Below are 13,432 nucleotides of genomic sequence, written 5' to 3'. Positions count from 1 at the left end.
TTCTCCTGTTTGCTCCCTTCCTGATCCTCTGCATCTTCTCTGCCCACCTTCCCTCCACCTGCCCTCAGCTCTGGTTAGTCCCAGCTCTGCTCCCACTCAAATTCCTGGATTGAAGAGCAGAGTCAAGAAGGGATTATGGTCCCCATCTTGATTGGCTGAGAGGATCTGGAAGTTAGTGGAGTTCATGTCCACATGTGTGTCAGGGGGTTTCAAGGAGAATGGGTCACGAGGGCTCTGACCTAGAGAGTGGTGTCATCCACTGATGGATTCAAAACCTGCAGAGAGTTCTGGGAGTTGGTGGACTGTGGAAGATGGGACCCCACTGTGGGGTTCCTTGAGGGCTGTGTTTTTCTCTGGGCCCTGACTGTTACTGCCCTGCTCTGCTTCCTGTTGCCAGGAGAGGCGCTGTGCTTCTGCTCTGCCCTGCCCTTCCTGCCAGGTCGACTCAGTCCTTTCAAACCCTGACCAAAACACTTCCTTCTTCTCAACTTCATTCTCAGAAACAAATTAAGACGGGAATCTCCTGCCAGACAGTAGGGCTGTTGCTCTGATTACTTAACAGTGTGGTTCTTAGGACTTTGGAGTTGGTCTGCAGATTGAATTTGGAATCCCTCAGAAAGTCAAAGGAGGTCAGAACCGGCATCCTGTGGAGCATGTGTGCTATTAGAAGGGGCAGGTGGCAGGGTCTCTAACAGAGCAAGGATGGGCCGTTTCATGCAGGAGGAGGCAGTGCTAATGGAGAGATGATATGGTGTGGGTCTGGGTATGGGTGTGGGGACAGATCTACCTGTGGGACTGGTGTTCATCATGACCTGGGAGGGAATTTTTGAGACTTGTGACAAAATTTCCCAAGAGGATATCTAGAGAAAGTGTTGGTAACGTAAAGATCCTCTTGTGCAAAGTCCCTGGGGTTTGATCTTACCTGTGTTCTGTGGACTGCCAGATATCTGGGATTTGCTGAGTTGCATCTTTGAGAAGAGGTCTGAAGAAAAGATTCTCACTTGAGGGATTTCTGTATGCTTCCAGTCCTGGATCTTGAACTCATGGCTGTGTGCTTCCCCTAAGCTTGTTCTAGGTAAGGGTTAGTGTGCCACTTGAGCCACGGTTCAATTCCTACTTTTGGAAAAGGAGAATCCCAGAGAATTTTCTGTCAGTGCTGGTTTCAAACCATGATTCTGAGACTTCAGCCTCCTGAGTAGGTAGGAGTATAGGCAGGATCTACACTACTGACGTTGATAGTGATTTTCTTTGTCACTTGTTGGGCTGGAACTCCGGGCTTAAGCACTGTCCCTGAGCTTTTTCACCCAAAGCTAGTGCTAGAGCACTTTGAGCCACAATTGCACTTTTGGCATAACTCACCAACCCTCAACTGACATTTTCTTTGCGAGTTCTGGGACTTGAACTCAGGGCCTGTCCCTGAGCTTCTTTGTCCAAGGCTAGTACTCCACTCCTTGAGCCACAGGGCAACTTCCAGCTTTTTCTGTGTGGTAGGAGGAATCAAATCCAGGGCTGCATGCATGTTAGCAAGCATTCTACAATTAAGCCAGATTTCAAATCTCTGACATTTTTCTAAGTGGAAGGAGATGTTTAATGAAAATGAACACAGAAGATAAACAGAAATGTCCCAGAGCATAGTTTTAATCTATTCAGGCCTGTAGTTTCCAAATATGACCACATGATGGCGATATAACTCCAGCTTTTTGTTGTAGGTGTTTGTTATCAATTTAGAACTATGTATTTAGAACTATGTAAGTGCTGAAGCCTGGCTCCGGTGGATCATGCCCAGTATCCTAGCTACTCAGCAGGCTGAGATCTGAGAATCACCATTCAAAACCAGTCCAAGAAGAAAAGTCCACGAGACACATCTCGAAGGAACTATAAGAAAATCCAAGTACTGCTGTGGCTCAAAGTGGTAGAACATTAACCTAAGCAAAAGAGCTCAGGGTTGGTCCCCAGACCATGAGTTCAAGCTTCAGAACAGATGGGGAAAAAAAACCCAAAGCAAACAAAAAACCTACAATAGTTCTGAGGCAGAAAGATGTCAGCTTTGGTACTTGAAAACCTTTGGATAAATACAGCCCTTTCAAGGCATAGGTATCCATTGCTTTGTATATGGCTGGCATTATGCTCAGTTTTTCTCATCAATTGAAATTTGTGCAATTTTGGGCAGTCTGTGGGCCTTATACCAATTTGGAGGTATAAGGTTGTATTGTGCTTCCCCAGAAAATTCCCACAGGAAATAACAAATAGATGAGACCCCTTTTCAGTAAGTGGGTTTGGATCCCAGTCTGGTCGACTCCAGTTCATACTCTCAATAGGTGCAGTAGCCCCGTGGGTGGTAAAATCATTATTTAAAGCCTTTTATTTGGGGGGTAGTCCAGTCGTGGGCCTGAACTCTGGGCCTGGGCGCTGTCCCTCAGCTCTTCAGCTCAAGGCTAGCACTCTACCACTTGAGCCACAGCGCCACTTCTGGCTTTTTTTTCCTGCTTATGTGGTGCTAAGGAATCGAACGAACCCAGGGCATCATGCATTCAAGGCAAGCTCTCTACCACTAGCCACCTTCCCAGCCCTCAAAGCTTTTCTTGACATCTAATTTATTGATAAGGACTAAAACATTCAGGTCTGAGCTAAGTGCTGGTGGCTCACATCACTAATTCTAGTTACCTAGGAGGCTGAGATCTGAAGATTGTGGTTTGGAATTAGCCCAGTAAGGAAGTCCTGAAGACCTCTATCCCCAGTTAACTCCCAAAAAGCTGGAAGTGTTGGGGAGGCGAGAGCGGGGGCCATGGGCGTCTAAAGTCAGCGGGAACCGACCTGCCAGCTCAGTGGAGAAAGCAGTGGCCATAGTGAAAATGAAGCTGGCATCTGCCCAGCAACTGCACTGCAAAGCTGGTAACCAGGGCTGTGCGGGAGCCGCGACGCTAGAGGGCGTCACCAGCCCTCTGAAGGCCGGGCCGTGGAGGGGCGGTGTTTCTGGAGCTGGAACTCAGGTGTCCAGCTTGCTAGGCTGTTGCTCTCCCCGTTGACACTCACATGGAGTCCTATTATATCTTCGCGTAATTGCTGAGAAAGAGTCTCTTCAACTTTTCTGGTCAGGCTGGTCTCAAACCTTGATACCTCTGCACTCAGCCTCCTGAGTGGTTAGCTTTATAATCATGACAATCAGCCAGGGGCTCACAGCTGTCATCCTAGGCACTCAGGAGGTTCAGATCTGAGGTTTGTGATTCAAAGCCAGCTCTGAAAAGAAAAGCTATGAGACTCTGATCTCCAATAAAGTACTAGAAAAGGCTGAAGTGGACGGTGGTGTAAGTGTAGACTGCTAGCCTAGCCTTGGGCCAAAGAAGCTCAGGGACAGTGCCAAGGCCCTCAGTTCAAGCCCCAGAAAGGAGAAAATATATAGTAATGCAAATAAAATAGTACAATTTATGCTATATTAATACAATTTAAGTGAAATATAATATGATTTATTTTTATAATACTGTGAATTAGTTAATGCTGATGGATTAAAAAGATTTTATGTGAAGCATATCTTACTGAGATTACTAAGAAAAATATGCACCAGCTAGGCACTGCTGGCTCACACTTGGAATCCTAGCTACTGAGGAGGCTGAGATGTGAGGATCATAGTTCAAAGCCAGCCTGGGCAGTAAAATCTGAGAGATTTCATCTTCAAGTAACCAGTAAAAAGGCTGGGGTCGACTTGTGGCTCTAGTAGTAGAGTGCCAGTTAGGCAAGCAAGCTCAGTTTGTAAGAAGCCCTAGGTTCAAGACAGATGGAGAGAGAGAGAGGAGGGAGAGATAAAGACACTGACAGAGTCACAGAGAAAGATAAGTAAAAGATCTCCTCTTACCTCCTGTTTTAGGGAAATGTGTCAGCCTTTGCTGCTTTGAGTAGACATCATGCTGTGAGATGTCAGCATGGAAGCAGGGGCAGCTTTGCTTAGCTGGCTCTGGGCTTGGCAGAACTTTCACCCAGACTCAGGGCAGATCCTGAAGCAGTGTGGGCCAGCAGGTGTGATGGCACATGCCTGTAATCCCAGCACTGGGGATATGCAAATTATCCAAACCACCAGATTCAATTGCTGAGACTCTAATCCTTAACCCTACTCGCCTCATGGCCAAAGAGCACCCAATTGAGAGCTACAGAGGATTCACACAGGCTCATTCAAACCGGTTCCTTGCCCTTCTCTTCCTTTTTTTTTTTTTTTTTTTTTTTTTTGATGGCTGGAGGTTGTCCTGGAATTGAACTGAGGGTCTGGACACTGTCTCTGAGTTTTTGTACTCAAGGCTAGCGCTCTATTGTTTTGAGCCACAGCACCACTTCTCTTCCTAAAAACCCACCCATTCCAAGCAGCTCAACAGTTTTAACTCTGCCCATTCATGAACATGGGAGGTCTTTCTCATCAACTCCTTTTGTTTCATGGTAGAGGTCTTTATTCTTCTTGGTTAGGTTTATTGGTAGGTATTTTAATATAAAAAAGAGTTGGGGGCTGTGAATGTTGCTTAGTGGTAGAGTACTTTGCTTAGTGGTAGAGTACTTGCCTAGCATGCATGAAGCTTTGGTACAACACAGTACCACATACACAGAAAAAGCCAGAAGTGTCACTGTGGCTGAAGTAGTAGAGTGCTAGCCTTGAGAAAAAGAAGAAGAAGAAAGAAGGAGAGGAGGAGGAGGAAGAGGAGGAGGAGGAGGAGGACGAGTAGGACGAGGAGGAGGAGGAAGCAGGAGCAGTAGCTCAACGACAGAGCCCAAGCCCTGAATTCAAACCTCAGGTATGAAAAAAAAAAGTCAGGGGCCAGTGACTCACTCCTGTATTCTAGGTACTCAGGAGGCAAGGTCTGAGGATCATGGTTTAAGGCCAGCCAGGGCAGGAAAGTCCCTGAGTCTCTATTCTCCAATTAAGCACCAGAAAACCAGAAATGAACTGTGGCTCAAGTCTTAGAGTGCTTGCCTTGAGCTGAAGAGCTCAGAGACAGTGATCAGGCCCACAGTTCAAGCACCACAACTAACCAAGAAAAAAACAAAAAGACTTCAGTTCTCCAGACTCAACACCAAGGCCACAATCTCTGTAATCCTGAAGGTGGTGCAGGATGGCTGAGATGGGCTGAGCTGCTGTCTGTCTTCACATCTACAACTTGTGTTTCATCAGCAATCATCTCTCTCAAGACTGCAGGAAACGTTAGGACAGGACACTGTGCCTTCAGGAGCAAAGTCATTGTGTTTGACATGATACATCAGTGTTCTCCGAGCTACAAAAAATAAAAGGAAAAAGAAAACAAAAAATAAATAAAAGGAAATTCTCCCATTACAAACTGACAAACGTTAAACACTGTCACTGGCATGAACCAAGGAGTGGAGAAAGAGATCCCGGCTTAATACAAATGCCTTCATTCCCAGTCATCCACAGCTACTTTTGTGACTGCATACAGAGAATGAATTAGCTAAGATACAGCATAATACTTAGTAGGGCCTTTGCTCTGCCTCTGCGTCCCCTCCACTGTGGACAGGGGATTCAGCAGCTGCTGCAGGCTGAGATGCATGCCATGGAGAAGGTGTCCAAGATCCACAAACTAAAGAACCAAAGGGTGAGGCAGGCCAGAGGGAAGCCCAGGCTGAAATGGCACAGCACGGCCTGCAGAGGGAGATAGAGTTCAAGGCCAAGGAAGCTGGGCACTGGGATCCCATGGCAGCTGCAGCAGTTAGGAGGAGACCAAGGAGAAGATGAGCATCCTCTAGAATGACTTCCGGCAGAACAGGGAGGAAGTTCTAGAAACCCTCTTGGCCTTTGTGTGTGACATCCAATCAGAAATCTACAAGCACTGTCACATCCATGGATAGGACAGGAGAAGCTCCTTCTATGGGTGGTGTGTAGACGCCCTCCCCTCTGTTCTGGGAGACATTCCATCATTTCTGGACACTGTTGTAGGTCCCTGAACTTTTTGCAGAGTATTCAGTCTAGGTCCTTTGAATAAATTTGGTATTTGTTCAAAGGGCCATCTATTTACCTCTAATTTTCAGGAATTTAATAAGTGTATATTGTCTGTTTTCAGCTCAAGGAATGTATTAGTGTCACCTTTTTCTTTTCTTTTTTTTTTATGTTTATTGTGAAAATACTTTACAGAGGGGTTACAATTACTTGGGGTAGATTTTCTTAGATTTTAATAGGATCAAACAAAAAAGTATAATCCTATGAAGAAAGAAGGGATCAAGCAATGTTTTCCCTCACACTTTCTAAATGGTCAGGGGCTTTTTCTATACAAAAGTAGTAAGTGGTGATTTGTAACTGGTACAAAGCAGCAGCCAGCCTTAAAGAGTCTATTCTGGGTAAGTGTTAGAGCAATGAATACTAATGTACTTGTTTGGCCTACTATTAGTTTACCTTAATCAAAATGACTAGATGGGGCTGGGAAGGTGGCTCAGTGGTAGAGTGCTTGCCTGGCATGCATGAGGCCCTGGGTTCGATTCCTCAGCACCACATAAGCAGAAAAAGCTGGAAGTGGTACTGTGGCTCAAGTGGTAGAGCACTAGCCTTGAGCTAAAGAGCTGAGGGACAGTGCCCAGGCCCAGAGTTCAGGCACCATGACCGGCAAAAAAAAAAAAAAAAAGACTAGATGCTAGGACTTAAGAACTTATTATATATTACTAAATCATTTAAGAGTAAAACCTATGTCATATGTTTAAAAAAATACTTGATAGGGCTGAGAATGTGGCTTAGTGGTAGAGTGCTTGCCTAGCTAGCATGGGTGAAGCCCTGGATTTAATTCCTCAGTACCATCTAGGCAGAAAAAGCTAGACATGCTGCTGTGGCTCAATTGGTAGAGTGCTACCCTTGAGCAAAACACACTCAGGGACAGTGCTCAGGTGCTGAGTTCCAGCCCCCAATACTGGCTACACCACACACACACACACACACACACACACACACACATTTTGTAGACTTTAGGACAAGTGTCCTTAGTACATCACAAAATATATATTGAAACCGAGTCCCAATGGGTCATGCAGGAATTCTAGTTACTCAGGAGGTTGAGATCTGAGGATTGTGGCTCCAAGTCAACTAGGGCAGTAAAACCCATGAGATTCTTATCTCTAATTAACCACAAAAAGCTCCAAGTGTAGCTGTGATTCAAGTGGTAGGGTGCTAGCCCTAAAATAAAAAATAAGGCCGGGTGCTGGTGGCTCATGCCTGTAATCCTAGCCACTCTGGAGGCGGAGATCTGAGGATCACGGTTTAAAGCCAGCTCAGGCTGAAAAGACAGTGAGACCCTTATCTCCATTAAAGCACTAGAAAATGGAAAGTGGCACTGTGGCTCAAGTGGTAGAGCTCTTGCCTTGAGCTGAAGAGCACAGGGACAGCCCCCAAGCCCAGAATTCAAGCCCCATGACTGACAAAAATATAAAAATAAAAATAAAGCTCTGAGACAGCACACAAAATCTTAGTTCAAGCACTAGGATCAATGCCAAGATAGATAGATAGCTCCTCAAAAGCAAGACTTGTCAGTAGAATATGGGCCTGGTCTTGAACTTAAACTCAGGGCCTGGGATCTGTCCCTGAGGTTTTTTTCTCTTAAAGCTTGTGAAGTTAGGAGGTTGGGGCTAAGCAATATGCTTGAAGCAATAGGCCTTGTCCTTACAGCCATCTTGGTGCCTTGCTGGGCACAGGGGGCTTCCCACACAGCCCTGAAACACTCTAGAGCTGATAGAGGACATTCTTGGGATTACACAGGTGTCCTGAGTTGCTAAGCTCCAGGAAAGTCTTCCTTCCCTTAGATAATTGTCTTTGCTTCTTTTTAACACCTTTATTGGGTTTCAGTGTCTTCATCTGGTTATCTTTGCTTCTGTACACTACTTTTGTTAGGATAAATTCCTCACAACTTATGTGGATTTGTTCTACATAAGCTTTGTGGTAGCTGTATTTGCAGCTGCTGGTCTTTGAGAAAGAGTCTATCAGCAGTCTACCTGCTCTCCAATAAAGACTCCTAATTGGGCCTCTTAAGTGGTGGCTTCTGTGTTTCTTGACCTGAGTTCCCGTACACTAGTACTCTACTACTTAAGCTACAGCACCACTTCTGACTTTTTGGTAGTTTATTGAAGATACCAGTCTCACAGACTAGTAGTCCTTAGACTCACTGGGATTTCCTGAGTCACTAATAATTCCAGGCATGAGCCATTAGCAACAAGTACAAAGAGATATTTTCTTTCTATTTTTTATTTTTTGTTGGTCGAGGGGCTTGAACACAGGGCCTGAGAACTGTCCCTGAGATCTTTTGCTCAAGGCTAATGCTCTACCACTCTGAGCCATAGTACTACTTCCGGTTTTCTGGCAGAGAAATGGGGATAGGAATCTAACAGACTTTCTTGCATGGCTGGCTTTGAACCTTTAGCCTCAGATTTAAGTCAGTTGGTGGATAAAACTACCCGAACCGGCTAATTAGACATTTTAAACATAATTAGTCTACAGCTACAAATTGATACTCTTGATAGCATTTACCTTTTGAGAGAGTCTCCCAGTCTCCAAAGGATAAAAGCAAAGAATAGAGTCAGATAACACATGCACAGAAGCCCACATTGTAAAGGGTATAAAGATTTGCAGCACAGTGAGAAGACGACTTTGGTTCCTTTACACTGCATACAAATGGTTTGAAATCAGTGGGGTATCTCTGTGTCCACTGTCTGGCTATCCTGTCATATTCTGCTCTGTTGCTCAAATACTGAGTGGCTGTGCTTCCAACCACATGATCTGCAAGGTTGTAGTGTGTCAGAAGGGAACAAGACGCAGCTAACCCTGTATACGTGTGTAAGGATGTTGGGTCTGAGGGCTCCCTGGCTCTTGACTGCTGTTGTAGTGGTAGATTCTGGTGTGGAAAGTAACCTTTGGTGGTTTAAGCAGATAATCTGATGAAAAAACAAACAAACATCAGCTTCTAATGCAGAACCTGGTGGATCAATATAGCTGATTCACTCATAAATGTCATCTCCTTTTGGGTCAGCAATGCAGTTAGCATGAGGAGCAAGGGACATTTGGGCTAGATCCTTCTCACTTCTCTGTGCTGTCTTTTCTTCTAACAAGCTTTCCTCTGACCCTTATGATTTTCCTGTCTTGCTGGAATTCTCTTGCCAGACACAAGGACCAAGGCCAACTCATCTACTCTATGCATTGGACTGGAGTAGGGATGAAGTATGTCTTTTCCTGATTTGGATGCCCTGAAAGGTAAAAGATATTGGTACTGTGGTGTACACATTGCTATTTTGTCGGGAGCCAAAGGTTGAGTCTCTCAACATGATAGGCTTTACTATCTCACTGGAACATCTTGAGGCTGAGTTTACAGAATCTGACCCTCATCCTGCCCTAAGCAAACATCCTGCAACTGCTAAAGACCACCCTTTCCCCCTGCCCTAAGCAAACATCCTGCAGCTGCTACGGCCCATGAAAAAGCTTCCTTAACAGCCAATGAAAAAGCTTCCTTATTCCAAGCATATAAATACACCTGTGTGAAAAATAAAAATTGGCAGCTTGATCAGAATCCCTGTCTTGCTGTCATTCTTCATGTCTCTTGCTCCTTCATTCCTTCTCGCTTAGGTTCACCGCCCTCGTTGACATCCTGCGGGTCGGGACAAACTGGCACCCAACGTGGGGCACGAGCCTCTGACTAAGGAAGGAACACTGTCCTCCGGGAAAACTTGGCCAAGTACAGTCCGAGATCGCCTCGACAGACCCCCGCGGAGAGACAGATCCAGGAGGAGAGTGGGGACGGCCCATGGTGAGTGACCCACCATGGGACAAGCAATGTCGTCACATGATCTATTTCTGTCAGACCTCAAGGAGGCCTTCAAGACACGGGGAACGCGGGTTAAGAAAAGGGATTTACAATTATTTTTCTCATTCATAGAGGACTTGTGTCCTTGGCTCCCCTTTGAAGGAATCATAGATGCAAAAAGATGGCAAAGAGTATGAGATTGTTTAAAAGATTATTATGAAACCTTTGGTCCGGAAAAGGTTCCTGCTACCACCTTTTCCTATTGGAATTTGATTAATGACATTTTAAAATGTTCTCTATTTGATAGTGGAATTTTAAAACTTGTAAAAACGGGAGAGGAGGTTCTCCAACATGCCTCTCGGCCCCCCGCGGCTTGCCCATCGGTTGTATTAAATATGCCTTCTGGTCAATTTACTGAAAATCCTGTTCAAAAATCTAAAACCTCCCTAAAATAGCTTGAAACTCCCTCTCAAAAGGTAGATGAACATTTTTATCCTGTACTCCAGGCTGCCCGTTCCCCTCAGGATAATTTAAGTCCTGAGGAGGAGGCCACCCTGGAAGAGGAGGCAGCCCAATATCGCCAGCCTGATTGGCCCCCCTTACTCAGTCACCCTCTACCTCAGACTAAACCCTCTACCCCAAATATTCCGCATCCCTCCTATGCGCCCCCTTCCTTTTGTGGCCTGGCCCTTCAAGGGCCCACTGCCCCTCCAGATGTTTTCTCTCCCCCCTTTACCTAACCTGGCCCCTTTACGAGAACACCTTCAACTTTTAAAAGAACTGCGGTCCCTTGATTATGAACTCCACACACTGGCCTTGGCAGATACGCCAAAACCGCCTAATAAAATTAAGGTTAGATCACACCATCAATCAGTTCTCGCCTTTCCAGTAACTCAGAGCCAGACAGATAGGACCTCAGAGGGTGAGGAGGATGAATCAGAAGAGGAGGAAAAGGAAGATGAGGAACAGGATACAGGGGATGAAGAGGAACAACCCACCCAGGGAAAAGGCCAACAAGAGTATAAGAGGCTTAGCCTCCGGTTTGTTGAAAAGCTTAAAAATGCATGTGCCCAATATGGCCCGACTGCCCCTTATACGTTAGCCTTGTTAGAGAACCAAAGTGCGCGCTGGCTCACCCCTAATGTTTGGAAGTTCCTGGCCCGCGCCACTCTTAGTGGGGGTGATTTTGTTTTATGGAATGCAGACTTTAAGGAACAATGTAGAGAGACCGCGCAAAAAAATTTGGCTAAAACATCTTCAAAAACCTGGACCTATACTAAACTTTTGGGTAATGCGCCCTTTGATACCAATGTTAAACAGGCGTGCTTTCCTACCGGACTTTTGGCACAAATTCAAAATGCTGGCCTTTATGCTTGGAAGCGTCTCCCTCAAAAGGGATCGGCTACTACTTCCCTGGCAAAAGTTAGACAGGGGCCAGATGAACCCTACAGTGACTTTGTCTCGCGGCTTAACTTGGCTGCAGAAAGGCTTCTTGGGCCAAGTGAAAGTGAAAGTGCCTTTGTTAAACATCTTGCCTTTGAAAATGCTAACCCGACATGTCAAGATGTCCTCCGGCCACATAAAAACAAGGGTGACCTCTCTTAATTCGTCAGGCTTTGTGCTGGAGTAGGGACCGCTCATGCCATGGGGCTCGCCATAGGTGCTGCCTTTACCAAGGCATTTCAAAGTTCAGTCCCCGGCTCTTGTACTTGTTTTAATTGTAAACAACCTGGCCATTCTGCACGCGAATGTCCCATTGGCAAACAAAGTGAAGGGGCAGTGCCCTCCAAAGCTACAGGTAGACCACTCCCTGCCACTGTTTGTCCCAAATGTGGTAAGAGCTGTCATTGGGCCAACAAATGTAGATCCAAAACAAATGCCCTTGGACAACCCATTCTCTCTCGTTTTTCGGGCTGGCCCCGACTATCCCCAAGACAAGCCCAGGGGCAATAGGGTTTGTCCCCTCCCAAACTCCCTGTCCTACACAAGCCCCCCACCTGTCTCCACGATTGCCTCCCTCCAGCGGGCAACCCCAGGCAGTGCAGGACTGGACCTCTGTGCTGCCACTGACACAGTACTAGACTCTGTACAAGGACCTCAAATAATACCTACTGGGACCCTGGGACCCCCTCCGCCTCATATGTGTGCCCTTATTCTTGGAAGAGCCTCTGCTACCTTACAAGGTGTCCAAGTTTTTCCTGGTATTATTGATAATGATTATACAGGAGAAATAAAAATTTTGGCCACGGCCATTAATGGGATTGCAGCTATTCCAGCTGGAACTAGGCTTGCACAATTGGTACTGCTCCCATTAAATTCAGGGGGTTCTTCCACTGCTTAGACCACACCACGAGGAACTGCTTCTTTGGGGTCTTCTGATGCATATTGGGTTCAGCCTATCACTCAAAAAGAAACACCCTCACCCTGCGAATTGAAGGAAAGGAGTTTCAGGGAATTTTGGATACTGGTGCGGATGCCACAGTTATTTCCCAAAAATATTGGCCGCCAAGATGGCCCCTTACCTCGTTCCTAACTGACCTTAAAGGCATAGGGCAGTCAAAAAACCCTTTGGTCAGCTCCAGGGATCTTAATTGGACTGACAAAGAGGGCAATAGGGGAACTGTTACTACTTTTGTTGTTCCTGACCTGTTAACCTATGGGGCCGGGATATCTTGACCCAGATGGAAGTTATTCTTGCTAGTCCCAATTCTGTGGTTATGCATCAAATGCTCCGTATGGATCTTGTCCCTGGTATGGGTCTTAGAAAATCAGGACAAGGAACCGTTGAGCCCATCCAAGCTACCCAAAAAACAGATAAACATGGGCTTGGGTATTCGGATTTTTAGTATTGGCCCCCAGGTGGCTGCCAGAACGCTTGATAAAACAGGTTAATGGCTTACCACAACCCAGGGGAAACCTTCCCCCTGAGGATGATTCCTTTTCTCTTACAGATGCAGCTAGAACTCCAGATGTGGACCCTCCTGTTTGAAATGTTTCTTTTAAAGGGGTTTTGTATATGGTGGCCTTGGCCCTCCAGCTACAAAAAATCTCATGACCACTCTTTTTGGTGTCCCCTGTGAATGCAAAGGGGGATTATTTTCGCCCCCCCCCCCCCCGTACCTGGAGCCAAACGGTTGACTGTGGAAACAAAGTGGCTTACCTTCGCGCAACAGTACAGACCAACATTGGAGGATTGCTTTAAATAGGCTTGTAACTTTTATTAAACAACAGATTGATCTCTTGGCTTCTAAGCCCATACAGGTTCATCACCATCGCCTTGATATGGCAGACCAAGGCATTGAGATCTAGGATTTACCCCAGGCTTTAATTAGTGTTTTGCCATGAGCTTGTTCCAGTGGGAACCCCCCCCCCTTTTTTTTCTTATTTAGAAAACCCTTCTCCTTATTCATAACTCCTGACCATTCAACAGTCAAGACCTATTGCCATAAGGGATAGGTTCGCCCCTCCTCCTATAGGCCCCTCCGCTTGGGGGAGGATGCACCTATGGGAGGAAGAAAAAATGCTCAAATCAAGGGTGCACGTAAGACTGCAGGGGGATGGATCCGCGAGATCCCAAAACCCAAGACCCCTGAGTGGCAAGCTCTGGTGCATGACGGTTGGCATACATACCCATAAGCCGTCTCCTCAAAAAACATGCCAAGGCCTGTAAAATT

General features: G+C 46.0%; 1 pseudogene; it reads left to right on the top strand.

Moving 5' to 3' along the window:
* Window positions 1-3,033: 3,033 nt before the first annotated feature.
* Window positions 3,034-5,838, top strand: LOC122111169 (annotated as a pseudogene).
* The last annotated feature ends 7,594 nt before the right edge of the window (window positions 5,839-13,432 follow it).

This window comes from Dipodomys spectabilis, unplaced genomic scaffold, assembly GCF_019054845.1.
Source record: "Dipodomys spectabilis isolate Male_0828 unplaced genomic scaffold, ASM1905484v1 ptg000085l, whole genome shotgun sequence".
NCBI lineage: Eukaryota > Metazoa > Chordata > Mammalia > Rodentia > Heteromyidae > Dipodomys > Dipodomys spectabilis.
This window is presented reverse-complemented; position numbering and strand designations above follow the sequence as displayed.